A 14,511-nucleotide genomic window follows, 5' to 3' on the forward strand; every position below is an offset into this window, starting at 1 on the left:
TTTAAAATTTTCGAATCGGTAGCCAACTTTACAAAAAAGATTTAAGCTTTTTCGCGTGAAACATAAAATTTCCAATTTTTTACAAAGTTTAATTTGTTTTTTAGAAATGTCGTTGATTAATTATTGATTTAAGGACAAATAATAGCTTAATAGTGGTTTTTATATTTATTTTAAAGAAAAATATAAATTTTAATCAAAATAAAAATGTAATGAGGTTATGCTGACCTAATGTACATTAGGGTGGATGAAAAAATCGTTTTCTAACATTTTTGAAAGGCTTAGCGATAAAAATGTGCTAAATGGTGTTACTAATATGTATCTAAAATTGTATTGCATTGTTTTAAGTTTTACTGTCTCCGTATCGTGATTGAATTTTTAGAAAGAGTAATTTTTGTGCATCACATTAATAATACTTTTTTATGCGAAACAATATTAACTACTGATACCAATATAAAATTTTACCTTTCATTCAAAATTGTACTTGATCCAACAAATTATTATTTTTTTTGATCACGTTAGCTTTTAAAAATATATCAGATATTATATTTTCTAAATCATTAATTTGCAACTGTTATTTCGGCCAAAATTGTCACCAAAAAAAGTACATGAAAAAATATTTAAAACTTTTCAATAAAATCCAATATGGATTTTCAAAAAAATAGCAAAAGATCTGAAGGTTCATCGTCACACTGTTTCCAAACAGTATAAGGAAGACTTGAACATTGAAAGGAAACCTGGATCAGGAAGAAAAATAGGTCAAAAAGATATTGGTAAGGCAAAATAAGTTGTACAACTATTTCGAAGAGCATCGAACACTTCTATCAGAAAATCAGCTCATAAAGTTAAAGGCTCTGATTATTTTGTTCACAGAGCCAAAGCTAATGCTGGGATGAAGTCCTATAAAGTACAGAAAGTTCCAGATAGCATCTTCTCCAAAAGAAGCCAACAATGGAACCATAATCTTATTCATAAATAAATAATACTTTAAGATAATTAAACTCGACTTTACTTAAGAGTGGACTTTATGTCTATCATAGATAAGTTAAAGTATACTTCTGACGTTGAAGTCGACTCTAGAGATAAAACTAGCTGATGCTGTTCTTCGCCAAGTAAAAAACTTCGGCAAAAAGTAAAAAATGTTTAAGTTACAAGTAGAGATGCTAATCGGGACTGATTTTAGAAAATCCCAGAGTTCGGGATTTGGCAAAGAATCCCGAAATCCCGACCCGGGGTTTCGGGAAATCTAAAATCCCGAAAACTATAAGAAAGAAAAGAACATAATTATGTCTTTATAATTGAAAGTAAATTTTTTATTTAGCAATTAATTTTTATGACACTAAAAAGCAAAATACTTGCATGAGTTTATATAAGAAGAAATAACAGTACCTTAGTAAAAAAAAAATAGTGTTTTTTTATATAGCTTCTTAAGAATACTATTGCATCTATGGTTTCATCTGCCATTCTGGAACGAATTTTGTTTCCGACATATGCTGCTGACGAAAAATATCTTTCACATTGGCAAACCCGTTTGCAAATACTTATAACAAATTTGCAAGTATTTTCCTCTTGTTCCTTCAGAAATAAAATGATCTATTTCTTTTGCAATTTGCAAATCTACATTATAATTTGGTTTCGTTATTGTTATTTGGATTTTTACATTTATTAATAATATCTTTTAGCCTTTTAGCAATCGAAATATTTTCATTTTGTTCCAGCTCCTCATCTGAGATAAAATCAGTTTCATTTAAAGAGGATTTAAAAATCACAAAAATCACAATTTCCCCTATTTATTTATGAAAAACGGGATTTGGAAAATCCCGAAAACCCCGGGATTTAAAATTAAATAACGGGCCTTTCGGGAACGGGATTCCCCGTTTGGCATCTCTAGTTACAAGGTATTGAACGAGATTTTGCAATTATTGAAAATATCCTAAATATGATATTAATCTTATCTTTTCCATTTTTCCACCACAAACTACTTTTTTTCTTTAGTTGTTATACCCTTCAGCTTCGTGAGAAGGGTATATATAAGTTTGTCATTCCGTTTGTAATTTCTACATTTTTCATTTCCGACCCTATAAAGTATATATCTGTCTGTCTGTCTGTTGAAATCAATTTTCTGAAGGCCCCAGATATCTCCGGGATCCAAATCTTCAACAATTCTGTCAGACATACTTTCGAGAATTTTGCTATTTAAAATCAGCAAAATCCGTCCATAAATAACGGAGATATGAGCAAAAATCCGAGACAACCTCTGAAAATTTCATCAAAAAACACAATGTATTGCATGCTTTGACAAAAAAGCAACAAAACGTATGGTTGGATGTGCAAGATTTGCGTATTTTGTTTTTTTTTTTTGTGTTTTGTTTCTTTTGGCGTTGTTGTTGTTTTTTATACAACTAAACGTTTGTTTGGTTGTGTGTTGGTTTTTTTGACAACCAACAAATCGTATGTTTGAATGTGCATACTTTGCGTATTTTGTTTTTCTTTTGTGTTTTGTTTCTTTTGGCGTTGTTGTTGTTTTTTATACAATTAAACGTATGTTTGGATGTGTGTTGGTTTCATTGCCTTGCGTATTTTGTTTTTTCTTTTGGTGTTCTGTTTCGTTTGGCGTTGTTGTTGTTTTTTGTGTTCTTGATAAATTTAGGATACTAATTATAAAAAATAATAATGCATCCACAACAAAGGTGAAGGGTATATAAGATTCGGCATGGCCGAATATAGCACTCTTACTTGTTTTTTTTTTAATTTTCTATGTCAGCTGTTCAGCGCGCTGACAGCGGTGCCACTTGTCTGTATTTTGTTGTATATTGTATGAAAACATTTTCTACATTTGAGGTGGCACCAGTGTTGCCACAACCTCAAAATTTTTGTAACCAAGTTTGTTTAAAAAAATAAGCAAAATGCTAAAAAAGTAACCAAACAAAATTTATTGGAAACGTCATGTTTTTATATTATGAAAATTAGTTCTTAATCACAAAATATTCAGAAAAAATTTTTAAGTAAATATATTTTTTTTATTTTTCTATTTTACACAATTATTTTTACTGAATGTAAATCTTTTAATTTTTTTAAAAAGTACTTCATGAAATATCTGACTTGAACATCGTGTGTTTGTTTATGCCTGAGGTAATGTCTGGTTAAGGAGAAGACCATTTTATATGATATTTTGTTGTTGGGCAAGAGATTTGCGCAACTAAATTGGCTATTGTGAAAGGGGTCATAGCTTGCTGCTGAACATTTTTCATTTTAAAGATATATGCATGCAGGCTGTGACATATGGTATTGGTCATTTTTATTAGAGTATTTTTAATAAAATCTAAATAAATAGCTAAGGTTGAAGCTAGCTAACTAAATATTATATTTAAACTTTCTTGTTTACATATTTTTAATATTATTCAATTTAAAGAATCGATCAGAGGAACAAAATTGACATTTTAATTTGGTGCAGCGAAAAATATAATTGATAACACATATGTATATATATAATTTGTTTGGTTATTCTATATGTTTCTTCTTTTGAAAAAATTATTCGTTCTCAAATCTTTTGATATAATTTCAAAGAGCTTGAATTGTCAATCACGATAGATATAATTTGTTTATGAAAACTCTCACGTAAAATTATACACCTACAACAAGTATTAACACATTTTTAGTCTTAGACTAAATATACGATCTCGTTAGTATCGTATATTGAAAAATCAGTCTGTAAATACACATCAGGAATAAAAATAACCAATTTTGGTTATAAATAACCAAAACGGCAACACTGGGTGGCACCCAGTTAAAGTCGGTTCAATTTAAAAAATACTTTAATTTTGACTATAGTTGTAAAATAATTAAAAGCTAATTCAGGGCACACTTAGAAAGGTGACTGCATCACTACAACAATACAAAAACAACAGGTACTTTGTTTTTGTTAAAAAGTAGGTGAACTGTCAAAGTTGCCTGTTGTTGTTTTTGCTTTTGGGATTGTTGTATTTTTCGCCACAACAACCACAAGTGAATTGACAATTCAAACTGAATAAAAAAAATAATCAGCTGTTTCATCGCAGTCACCTTTCTAAGTGTGCCCTGAGCTAATTTTTATTTTAAAGTTGTTTTTAAAAAGGACCGACTTTAGTGTTTGACTATGATTATGGGCCATGGTTTTTACCTTTCTTGAAACAGCATTTGGCATCATGCCACTATGGAAAAAAGGTTCTTTAGTGGTATTCAAGCCAAACAAATTTAAGAACACAGGAAAGGTATCTCAGGACATGTCCGATTCTAAGCATAAGAGGACCACCTCGTACAAAAAGATAACGAAAGCAACTATAAAATCTTTAATGGGATGATTTTAATATTTAATGACTTATTTTAATAATAAATTTAATAAATTTACGTATTTTTGAGAATTTTTGTATTGAAGTTTAAGTTTTATGTAACTTAATACAATAATAAGTACCGATATAGTTTTTTGTTCATCCTGAAAACTTATTAATTGCAATGTTCTTCGGCTGTTTATTGAAGGAGGAAATAACGGAGGAGTAGTAGTAAAATGGGGATACTAACACAGAGAATTTTTTTTTTTCTCATATAAAATTGAGTTTGGGATAATAAATTTTGTGTTTAGTATCTGTATGGGAGAATAATTAGAAATTTTTTCACCCATATAAAATTGATTTTGGGATAGTAAATTTGAAGGGAGAATAATTAGAAATTTTTTCACCCATATAAAATTGATTTTAAATTTTGTGTTTAGTATCTGTATGGGAGAATAATTAGAAATTTTTTCACCCATATAAAATTGATTTTGGGATAGTAAATTTGAAGGGAGAATAATTAGAAATTTTTTCACCCATATAAAATTGATTTTGGGATAGTAAATTTGAAATTTACAATCTCTATGGGAGTGTATTTTGTTTGATTTCTGTGCCTACTTTATGTATTTTTTCCATAAGAAAAAAAAATTTTCTCTCATATAAAATATAGTTTGGGATATAAAATTGAATTTGGGATTATAAATTTTGTGTTTAGAATCTGTATGGGAGAATAATTTTTGTTATGAATTGGGATAAATATATATTTTTCTTATAATATATTTTTTTCTGTTGAAAAGGTTATTCATTTCTCAAACCTTTTTTTTGAGTATTTATAGGTTTTTGATTATTTTTTTCTCTATTTCTCACACCTTTTTTTGGTATTTATTCAAGTATTGAGTACTTTTTATGTTAATAACAAAATTTAAAAATGTTTATTCGTAGATTTTATAGATCTATAAATTGAGTATTTTTAAATAAAAAACTAAACTTATTGAAAATAATTGTTATAAATACTAGGTTTTAAAACAATATAATTGCATTCGTTCATAGAAGGTTCTAAAAAGAGTAAATATGAGTTCCGATACAATTACAAACGCCGAGATTGTAACCGCTTTTAATAAATTAAAAGCAAAATCATATTTATCGGTTAAGGACTTGCAACCATCAAAGTCATATAAAATTTTGAATATGTTTCGTCATAGAAACAAATATGGAAATGTGGTAATTGCAGAACTAGAGGATGGAATGCTGTATCTCCCTAAGCGTTACAATAGCTTGGAGGATAAAATAATTGTAGGAGCTGGCGATGAAAAATTTAATTTAACAAAGAAGTTGGAGAACAACTCTTATATATTAGAATTGGAAGAGGCAATCCCAGTGGATCCCAATGACAAAGATGCTGAAGAAGACTTTTTCATCCCTAATTCTCAACCTTTTTTTAGTTGGGAAGCAACAAAAATACCAAGAATATATTAACAATAATATTTAATTATCTATATATATATATGTTATATGTATCTAAAAAATAGTATATAGATAATGTATATACATATATTTGTATAAAAATAAAAGTTTTGAATAAAAATTCTATATAAGTATTATAAATTAAAAAAAGCTATGGTCATTCAATCTTAAGGAATTATAGAAGACATACCAAATACAAATATGGAACAAAAAATCCTCAAGTTTTTAAAAGATTTTGAAAATGACATTTTTCCTGAACATAAGGATTTAATAGATGAATTTTTAAAATTGGATGGACAAGACCTAATAATGATTATAAGTTCTAAACATGGTGCTCACTATAAAAATTGTCCTTGGTCGAGGAAAAACGCTACTGAAGGTCCTGACACATGCAGTTGTATAGCATACGATAGACTTAAAAGCAAGATAAATGACATAATAAAAAAATATTATTTATTATCGAAACGTTTTTAATTTTTATATAGTATTTTTTTTAAATTTATTTATGTATATACATTTATTAAGTAAATATTGTAAAAAATAATAATAAAACCTACATATATAAAAATTATAAAAAAGTTTTTGTTTTATTGTCCTTTTTAAGAATGTTTTTATTTATTTTCCAAATTTTTGTTTGCTTTTACAAATTCTTTGTTATACCACTAAATTGAACGCAACTGTACTTAAAAAAAAACACAAACGAATTCTGTGTGTTCTATATTTATATTCACAAACAATAAAAAAAATCGAAATAAAAATTATACAATGTATTGTAATAAAAAGAAACATAAAACTAGATGTAGTTGTTCACAACAGCAAACTCAAAAAAAACACAATTTTAATTGACCGTATTTTAAATACTACTGAAATAAAAATTATTGTGTTTATATTAAAAACAAAAAAAACATGAATATTTTTCAAATTAATTTCAGTTTCAAATTACACAGACATTTAAAAAATCTTCAAGTGTTTTTTTTTATTATACAATGTATTGATTTACTAATAACCATAAAACTAGCAATAGCCGACCACACAAAATCTGTGACAATTTTTGTCTTAAGAAATTGCTTACAATGCATTTCTAATATTTTTTGTTTATATGTAAAGTTTTTGAACTTTCTTATAAAAATTATTGTTAAGTATGGTCATGGATAACATAAAAATATTTGTTTAACAAATTCTGTAAGTATGAATTCTTAAATTTCGATAATCTAATTCATTTCAAAAATGGAAGCTCAAAGCCTAAGTTGTGAGTTTTGCCAAAACATATCATTTTCAAATATTGGCAACAAAAAACGACATTTTATGTCGTTTCACAACTTTGCTTATAAAAAAGCAAAGTCCTACAAAGAACCAAAGAAGATAACGTCTGACAGTTCCTTAATAGAAGATGTAACAGTTCTTCCCAATTTGGACATGTCGCTATTCCTAGCTATGTTTGATGGTCAGGATCAATTACTGGTGGATGTTGCGACAAGAGCTGAGGCAGAATTATAAAAAAAACAATTTTATTTTTGATATTTATTTATACATATTTTTTTATTGAATATTACTTAAGAATATATTAATACATATGTATATATTTAATAAATTTATATAGTATATTGAAAATAAAAAAAAATATAAAAAAATTATTTCATTTCTTTTTCAAGTAAAAGAGCATTTCTTAAGGCACATACTCCATAACTGTGATAATTACAATAATTGCAGAATGGATATTTTGATTCTAATTGCTTAAAATTAATATAATCTATATCCTCAACATTAAATACTCTTTGTTGTATAATTGTTTCCAACCATTTAGTTTTTTCAACACCTTTTACAAATACTTTAGAATATCTCACATTTGCTTTTAAAAAAATACATAGACTCTTAAATGATATGGATCCATCATTCCAGTTCAGGTGATGATAATTTCTCATTAACCAATTTGCTTCTCTTTGATACTTTGTTGATAAACACTTAAAATTAAATGGTGGTTTTATGAGGAAATTGATGTACTCTTTAGAATTAAAAACAACTGCAACTTCTTTAGCAATAAAAATATTTCCGTTGACTTTAAATCCTTGTAAATCGATAAAAATTGTATTTACCATGTTGTATGATTTATAAGACTTTTATAACTTGTCCTCTTAATGGATTATATTCAATTATGCGATCGTGAATAAGAATACAATAAGCTGATGTCTTTTCGGGAATATTAGTATCTGTTTCAAATTCGATTTTTATATCGATTGGTCCACTGCTAACTGATTCGTTTTGATGTTGTACATCTATTACAATTATCGGAGCTTTATTTTTAAACTCTTGAGAAGTGAGTAGTGGTTTGGCATCTCTCATATAATAATAATTTTCCTGAAATCTAGCATACATATCATATAGAATCGCAAAACGCTCATTCTTAAATTTAATATTTAGATCATCATATGGATACGATTCAGAATTTAAATGTACTTTTAAATTAGTTAAATCACAATGAATGAATTTGTCTTCATGTTGAAAAGCAATCAATACAAAACGAGGACGTTCTCTATTTGAAGCTAATTTAACATTCCATATATGATTAACACCTATATTTAGTTGTGGATTAATATGACAATCCCAGCTACGAAATGCTATTGGTATAGAAGCACCACTGTTGATTGTCTTCATCATATTTAATTTACTTAAATCAGATAACTGAACGTGTGGTATTCTCCATGAAATATTTGAAATTGTCATTTTTGGTTTTTCAGTGGAAACAGATGAGTACACAAGATCAGCATCATTTTTACTACGCAAAAGAATCAACTCATGTTTACCATTTAATATAATTTTATTATAGTCTTCTGCGAATCCCAATAACATTTTCAGTGGAGCATAGAAATTAAAATATCCATTAATAAGTTTAATATCGTCAATTTTGTTCCATCCTGAATTTTCCATAGCATTACTATCCGTTGGTGATAATGAAACTAAATTTTTAATGGTGCTGGATGTTCCCAAATGTCTTGTACGATCTATCTCAATACCATTAAGCTCATAACGAATTTCATCAAAGAGATAGGCAAGAAAATTATTCTTCACTTTAAAATTGGATGAAGTAGTTATCAATTTTGTATTGTTAGCATCAGTAACGAACCCCTCTACATATATAAAACTTTCACCAGGTAAAACATATAAATCTTGATTTTGTATTGAAATTCTAATTTCATCATTACTGTTGTAAGACTGAAGATATGGTGAATAAGTATGATAATCTTTTTTTATAATATTCTCATCAGAAATCGGTTTTTCTAAAATATCTATTACAGAATTCATGTTTTTTTTAATTTAAAATTCAATAATTTGAGAAATTTTTTGTTTGCTTGAGTTAATTTTATATGTGGTAGTGATTTGTGTAATTGAGATATATTGTTGAATAATTTATTGCGATGATAAGAAATATTATTTTTTGAAATATTCTTATTGTAAATTAGCATTATTTTGTCGGTTTTAAGTGGATTCGAATTGTGATTTCCTCTCCTCGGAAGTTCACTAAATCTCCGTGTTGATCAACTACTCGTAAAGTTAGACTACTTATCTCTCGACAGTTGACTGGTAAATAAATGAGATTTCTAGGATTCTCATCTATTTTATACCCAGGAGGTACATTAAGCGCAAATTCATGTAATGTATGTGCTCTAGAGTTATTCATATACGTGTTGACGACTATATTGCTTTCAATTCGTAAAACATTTACTTTAAAAATATTAACTGGAAGATCTGAGTAGTAGACTTCGTTTGCATAAAGAATTTTATTTTTAAATCCAAAAAGATTACCAATCGTGTTTGTTTTATTAAAATAGATTGGATCATTAGAGCTAAAAATTTTAACTTGCATTGTATTATTATTTGCTTCTATATTAATTTCATTTTTTGGACTATATCGTTTATATTGTTCTTTAATATAATCAACTATATCATTTAATTCATACGATCCAATTGGAATTTCAATTACATATTCACCAATATGAAACAAATTATTATAAACATCTACATTAGGAATACTATTATATGAATGAAAATCAGTTAGAGCGCACTCATATTCACTATCCAAATCAATTCTAGGAAAATAATTGGCTGTTAACTCAGATGAGTTAGAGCTAAGAGTTAATGTTATTGACATTATGCCAGCTGGATTGTAAATAAAACAAATCTGGTATAATGTTGCTTTATTAAAAGGTTTTATTTATTTTATTATAAATAAGATTAAATACATTCATAATTTTTCTTATAATTATAGTATTTCATTTTTATTAATCCAAGAGTTATGTTGATTTGAAAATCCCAACCATTTTACATACGCCTTTTCTCCTTTAGTTCTTAGAATCTTTTCAACAAGGTACGTATCCGGAAATTGAGTTTTACAAAGTTCCTCACCATAGAATCCGCCTTCTATTGAATTTCCACGATAGTCTTCTAATATATATGTTGTAGGATATGTATTTTTTACTGTTATTATTTTGAAAATTTCTGTTGTCCAGTTTGGTGTATACCCTTTTTCAAAAATATGCTTATATTTACTAATGCGGACATAATTTCCAACAGTAAATTTAGATGTTTTATATATCTTCAAATGGTTGTATATTGTATTTAACAATTTTTTCTCGTTTATAGAATTCACTTCAATGGGGGCCATTTTGATGGTTCGATGAAATTTTTTGTTATATCTATTAATCAATTCTTTGTAAATGTCGAGCCAATAATATGAACCGTTAAAACTAAATTCTTTCCACATCATTCCTTTTAATGTTCGATTAAATCGTTCTATTATTGACGCTTTCATTACACTAAATGTTGAGTAGTGATTTATCTTATGTTTATCCATTAGTTTTTGAAAGTGTTTATTAAAGAATTCTTTACCATCGTCTGTCTGTAAATTTTTTGGAATCCGACCTAATTTAAAAATATATTCCATTGCTTGGAATACTTCAAGAGCAGTTTTTGTTTTAAGTGGTGCGGCCCATGCATATTTTGAGAATGTATCAATTACAGTTAACAAATATCGATAACTTTTATTATATGTAGAATAATTTCCCATTTCAACTAAATCAGCTTGCCAAAGATCGTCTAATCCTTTCATCACAACTCTTCGACGAGTGAAATTTTTTCGAGCTTGTTTATGTAGTTCATTTACTAAGTCTCTTTTTGTAAGCATTATTTAATCTTTATTGAAAACAATTTCGTATGGATTGTTATCTACTGATGTACTTTCACCTATTGTGATGTGTTCTAAATTATTATGTGTATAAATGATTTCTTTTAATATTTTGATTTGTTCTTCAAAATATAACTGTATATTTAAAATTACATCTTGAATTTCATTAATATTCTTTCCTAAATGGTTCATTATTTCCTTTTGTGCCTTTTCAATCTGAGATTTCAAAAACATTTTATTAACAACATCATTCTCTTCTAAAGCATTTGCAACATTTCTAATTCTTTTGCTTTGAACGTCAATGTTGTTGTCCATATCTATAAAGAACCCCAACAATTTATGTGCATTTTTCATTGAAATTATATCACTTCTGTCATTAAGGTAGTGTCCAAATTTATCAATAGACATAGTTTGTTCATTTAGTAATGTTATTCAATAATGTTAGCTTCATATAATTCTTCAATGATTGATACAATTTCGTTATTATGATTGCTATGACCTGCTGCTTGTGATGCTAGCAATAGTTTAAGTCGATCTACTAACTCATTTGGATCATCCCAGTATATATAGTTGGGTCTATGTATGTTTAAGTTCATGATTCCATTTCCTAAATAATTATCTGTTGTTGTTGTAATTGGTGATGGTAATATTAAGGATTTGTTTGAAGATTTTTCTTTAAATAATTTTCCAATAATGTGTTTGTATTTATAGGCTTTCGTGCCCTTTATTTGACCATCAGATCTATAATCTCTTTTATACGCGTTAGTATTAATCAGAATCTTTTTATAAATTTCTAATTCTGATTTATCGTAGTTCTTTGGTGTTTTATGAAACATTAATGAAAATAAACCTGGTGTAAGGGCCCATATTTGATTACCAATTTGAATTTTATCTTCATTAAATTTGATTTTACTATCACCAAATTTCCACTCATTATTATCATCTTTATGTGGGCCATAGAGATTGTCTAACTGATTATTTTTTTCCAAATGTAATAAATCCATATCACTATTTAAATTTTCAGTTTCTGATTGAGAGTAAAAATCATCATCATCATCCTGATCAACTGAGTGGGTTGTATTTAATAATGTATCTTCAACAAGTTTCTTTGGAGTACTTGTATCCACATTCATCAGAAATTTGTTAGACATAAGACTTGTATTATTTATGATTTCATTTTCAATTTCTTTTCTTTCGGTTTTAGGGATATTTCTAACAATGTTAGATTTATTAATGAAATTATTCAAAGGTTCTGTTATGGTTTTAAATGTATCTTTTAGTTGTTTATTCGCATCTGCTTCACCAATTTTAATACTACGAAACTTTTTCTTTAATACATTTCTGGTTTTTATCAACTCCTTTAAAACTTTTTCATTCATTTTTGTGTTTTTTTTTATAGTTATTTGGTTTAGATATTACTAAATTATGTTTCAGATATTAGATTAGCTATACGATCAGATCAGTTTAGTGGATTAGAAAATAAATCAGATAATCAGGTATCAGATATCAGGGTAGACAATTTTAGATAACAAATATCAGATAGTAAGGATTTATTATGATTTATCTGATAAAGATATTAGTAATGTTGTATATTGTTCAAACGTTACTGTTATACTAATATCAATATACAATTTATAATAATTTATATTGTTATAAAATAATTAAACAGCTTTCGATAGCGTCCGTTATTCAATTCGTCATCTTTATTAATCACCAAAAATCCATATTTATCCTTCCAACATTCTCGACAAATTTCATGAAACTTTTCAAAACTCATATCGCCAGCAACATGATCGCTATAAACATGTCTCATATTCATTTCATCTTGTTTAAACATTATAATCATATTAGCATTATCTCTAACTAAATGTTTTGGAATTCTTGTATATGTTTGACATAAATAGAATGAGTCAACATTTTTATGTCGACCCATACAGAAATATTCGCATATATTATTCTGTTTTTCACATGCAACATCATCAAATATCATAATTGAGTTTCTTTTTGCTTTATCTAGCGATATTACCGATTCATTATCTGAAAATGTAAAATAACCCATTCCTTTAATTGATGATATAAGACTCTTCAAATAGTTATATTTTGGTTGATCTAATGATTTCGAGTATAAATAGATATTTTCAAATTTAACCCCGTTAGGACTTTCTAATAATCCAATCATAACATTAGTCTTTCCACAATTCGAAGGACCAACTATCAGTGCACGAATAGAATTCGGTAATAAAAAACTATGTTTTATTTCTGAATTGATATTCGCTGAAGAATCTATATTGCGAATTAAAATACTTTTATGTTGTTTAACTAAACGCATCTTTACAACTGAATGCAATAACTCATAATAACCTTTTTCTTATAGAATATAATAATAATAACATGGTAATACACTATAAGAATTACGTTAATTGTAAAAGAGCTGTCATTGGGAGAGGTTTAGTAGATAAATTAATAAACAATCTACCTATTGAACTACATTTTCCTGGATATCAATACTGTGGTCCTGGTACAAAACTACAAAAACGTTTAAATCGATTTGATCCAGGAATAAATTTATTAGATGCTGCTTGCAAAGATCACGATATAGCATATTCCAAAAGTAAAGATATAAATATAAGACATCAAGCAGATAAAATTCTTGAAAATAAAGCTTGGGATCGAGTTATTTCAAAAGATAGCAGTCTTGGAGAAAAATCATTTGCATATTTGACCGCTAACATAATGAAAGCTAAAACTAAATTTGGTATGGGGATAGAGAAGAAAAGGTTAATAAACAAATCTAATGGAAGAAAACTTTTCAATACAACAATTAAAACGGCAACAAAAATTTTAAATAAGGAAAAACCCCAAGATATAAATTCTGCTATTAAGATTGCCCGCAAAATCGTAAAAAAATCATTTAAGGGAAAAAAGTCACAAGTTGTAATACCGCGAGTAATAAATGTACCCAAAATTGGAGGGTTTTTACCTTTAATACCCATTTTGACTGCTCTGGGAGCAATTGGTAGTCTATCGGCTGGAGGTGCTGCCATAGCTAAAGCTGTAAATGCTGCAAAAAATGCTAAAACTCAACTTGATGAAGCGATTAGACATAATAAAACGATGGAAGCTGTTGCAATGGGGAAAGGTTTATACCTCAGACCATATAAAAAAGGATATGGATTAGTTTGTGAAGAAAAATCAAAAAACTTGTAAAGATGCTACCTAAGAGACCATTAAGCGATGTTGACCTGAAAATGTTTGCATCAAATATTCCAAATTTTAGAGGAGTTTTTATGTTAGACTCACTACCAAAACGCTCAAGAAAATCAGAATGTGGAATAGTTAATTTAGATTCTATAACCGGAACTGGAACACATTGGGTGGCATATTATAAAGATAAACAACAAAAGGAATATTTCGACAGCTTTGGAAATTTACAACCTCCATTGGAATTAGTCGAATATTTGGGGAAAAATATTAAATATAACTACAATCGTCATCAGAATTATGATTCATTTAATTGTGGACACTTATGTCTTGAATTTTTATATCAAATATCTGAAAAGAATA

General features: G+C 27.6%; 1 protein-coding gene across 1 annotated transcript in view; it reads left to right on the plus strand.

The window, feature by feature from the left end:
- LOC135961326 (very long chain fatty acid elongase AAEL008004) overlaps positions 1 to 14,511 on the plus strand; it is a 32,659-nt gene that overhangs the window by 1,581 nt on the left and 16,567 nt on the right. The gene's annotated exons all lie outside the window — the stretch shown is intronic.

This window comes from Calliphora vicina, chromosome 1 (assembly GCF_958450345.1).
Source record: "Calliphora vicina chromosome 1, idCalVici1.1, whole genome shotgun sequence".
Lineage (NCBI taxonomy): Eukaryota > Metazoa > Arthropoda > Insecta > Diptera > Calliphoridae > Calliphora > Calliphora vicina.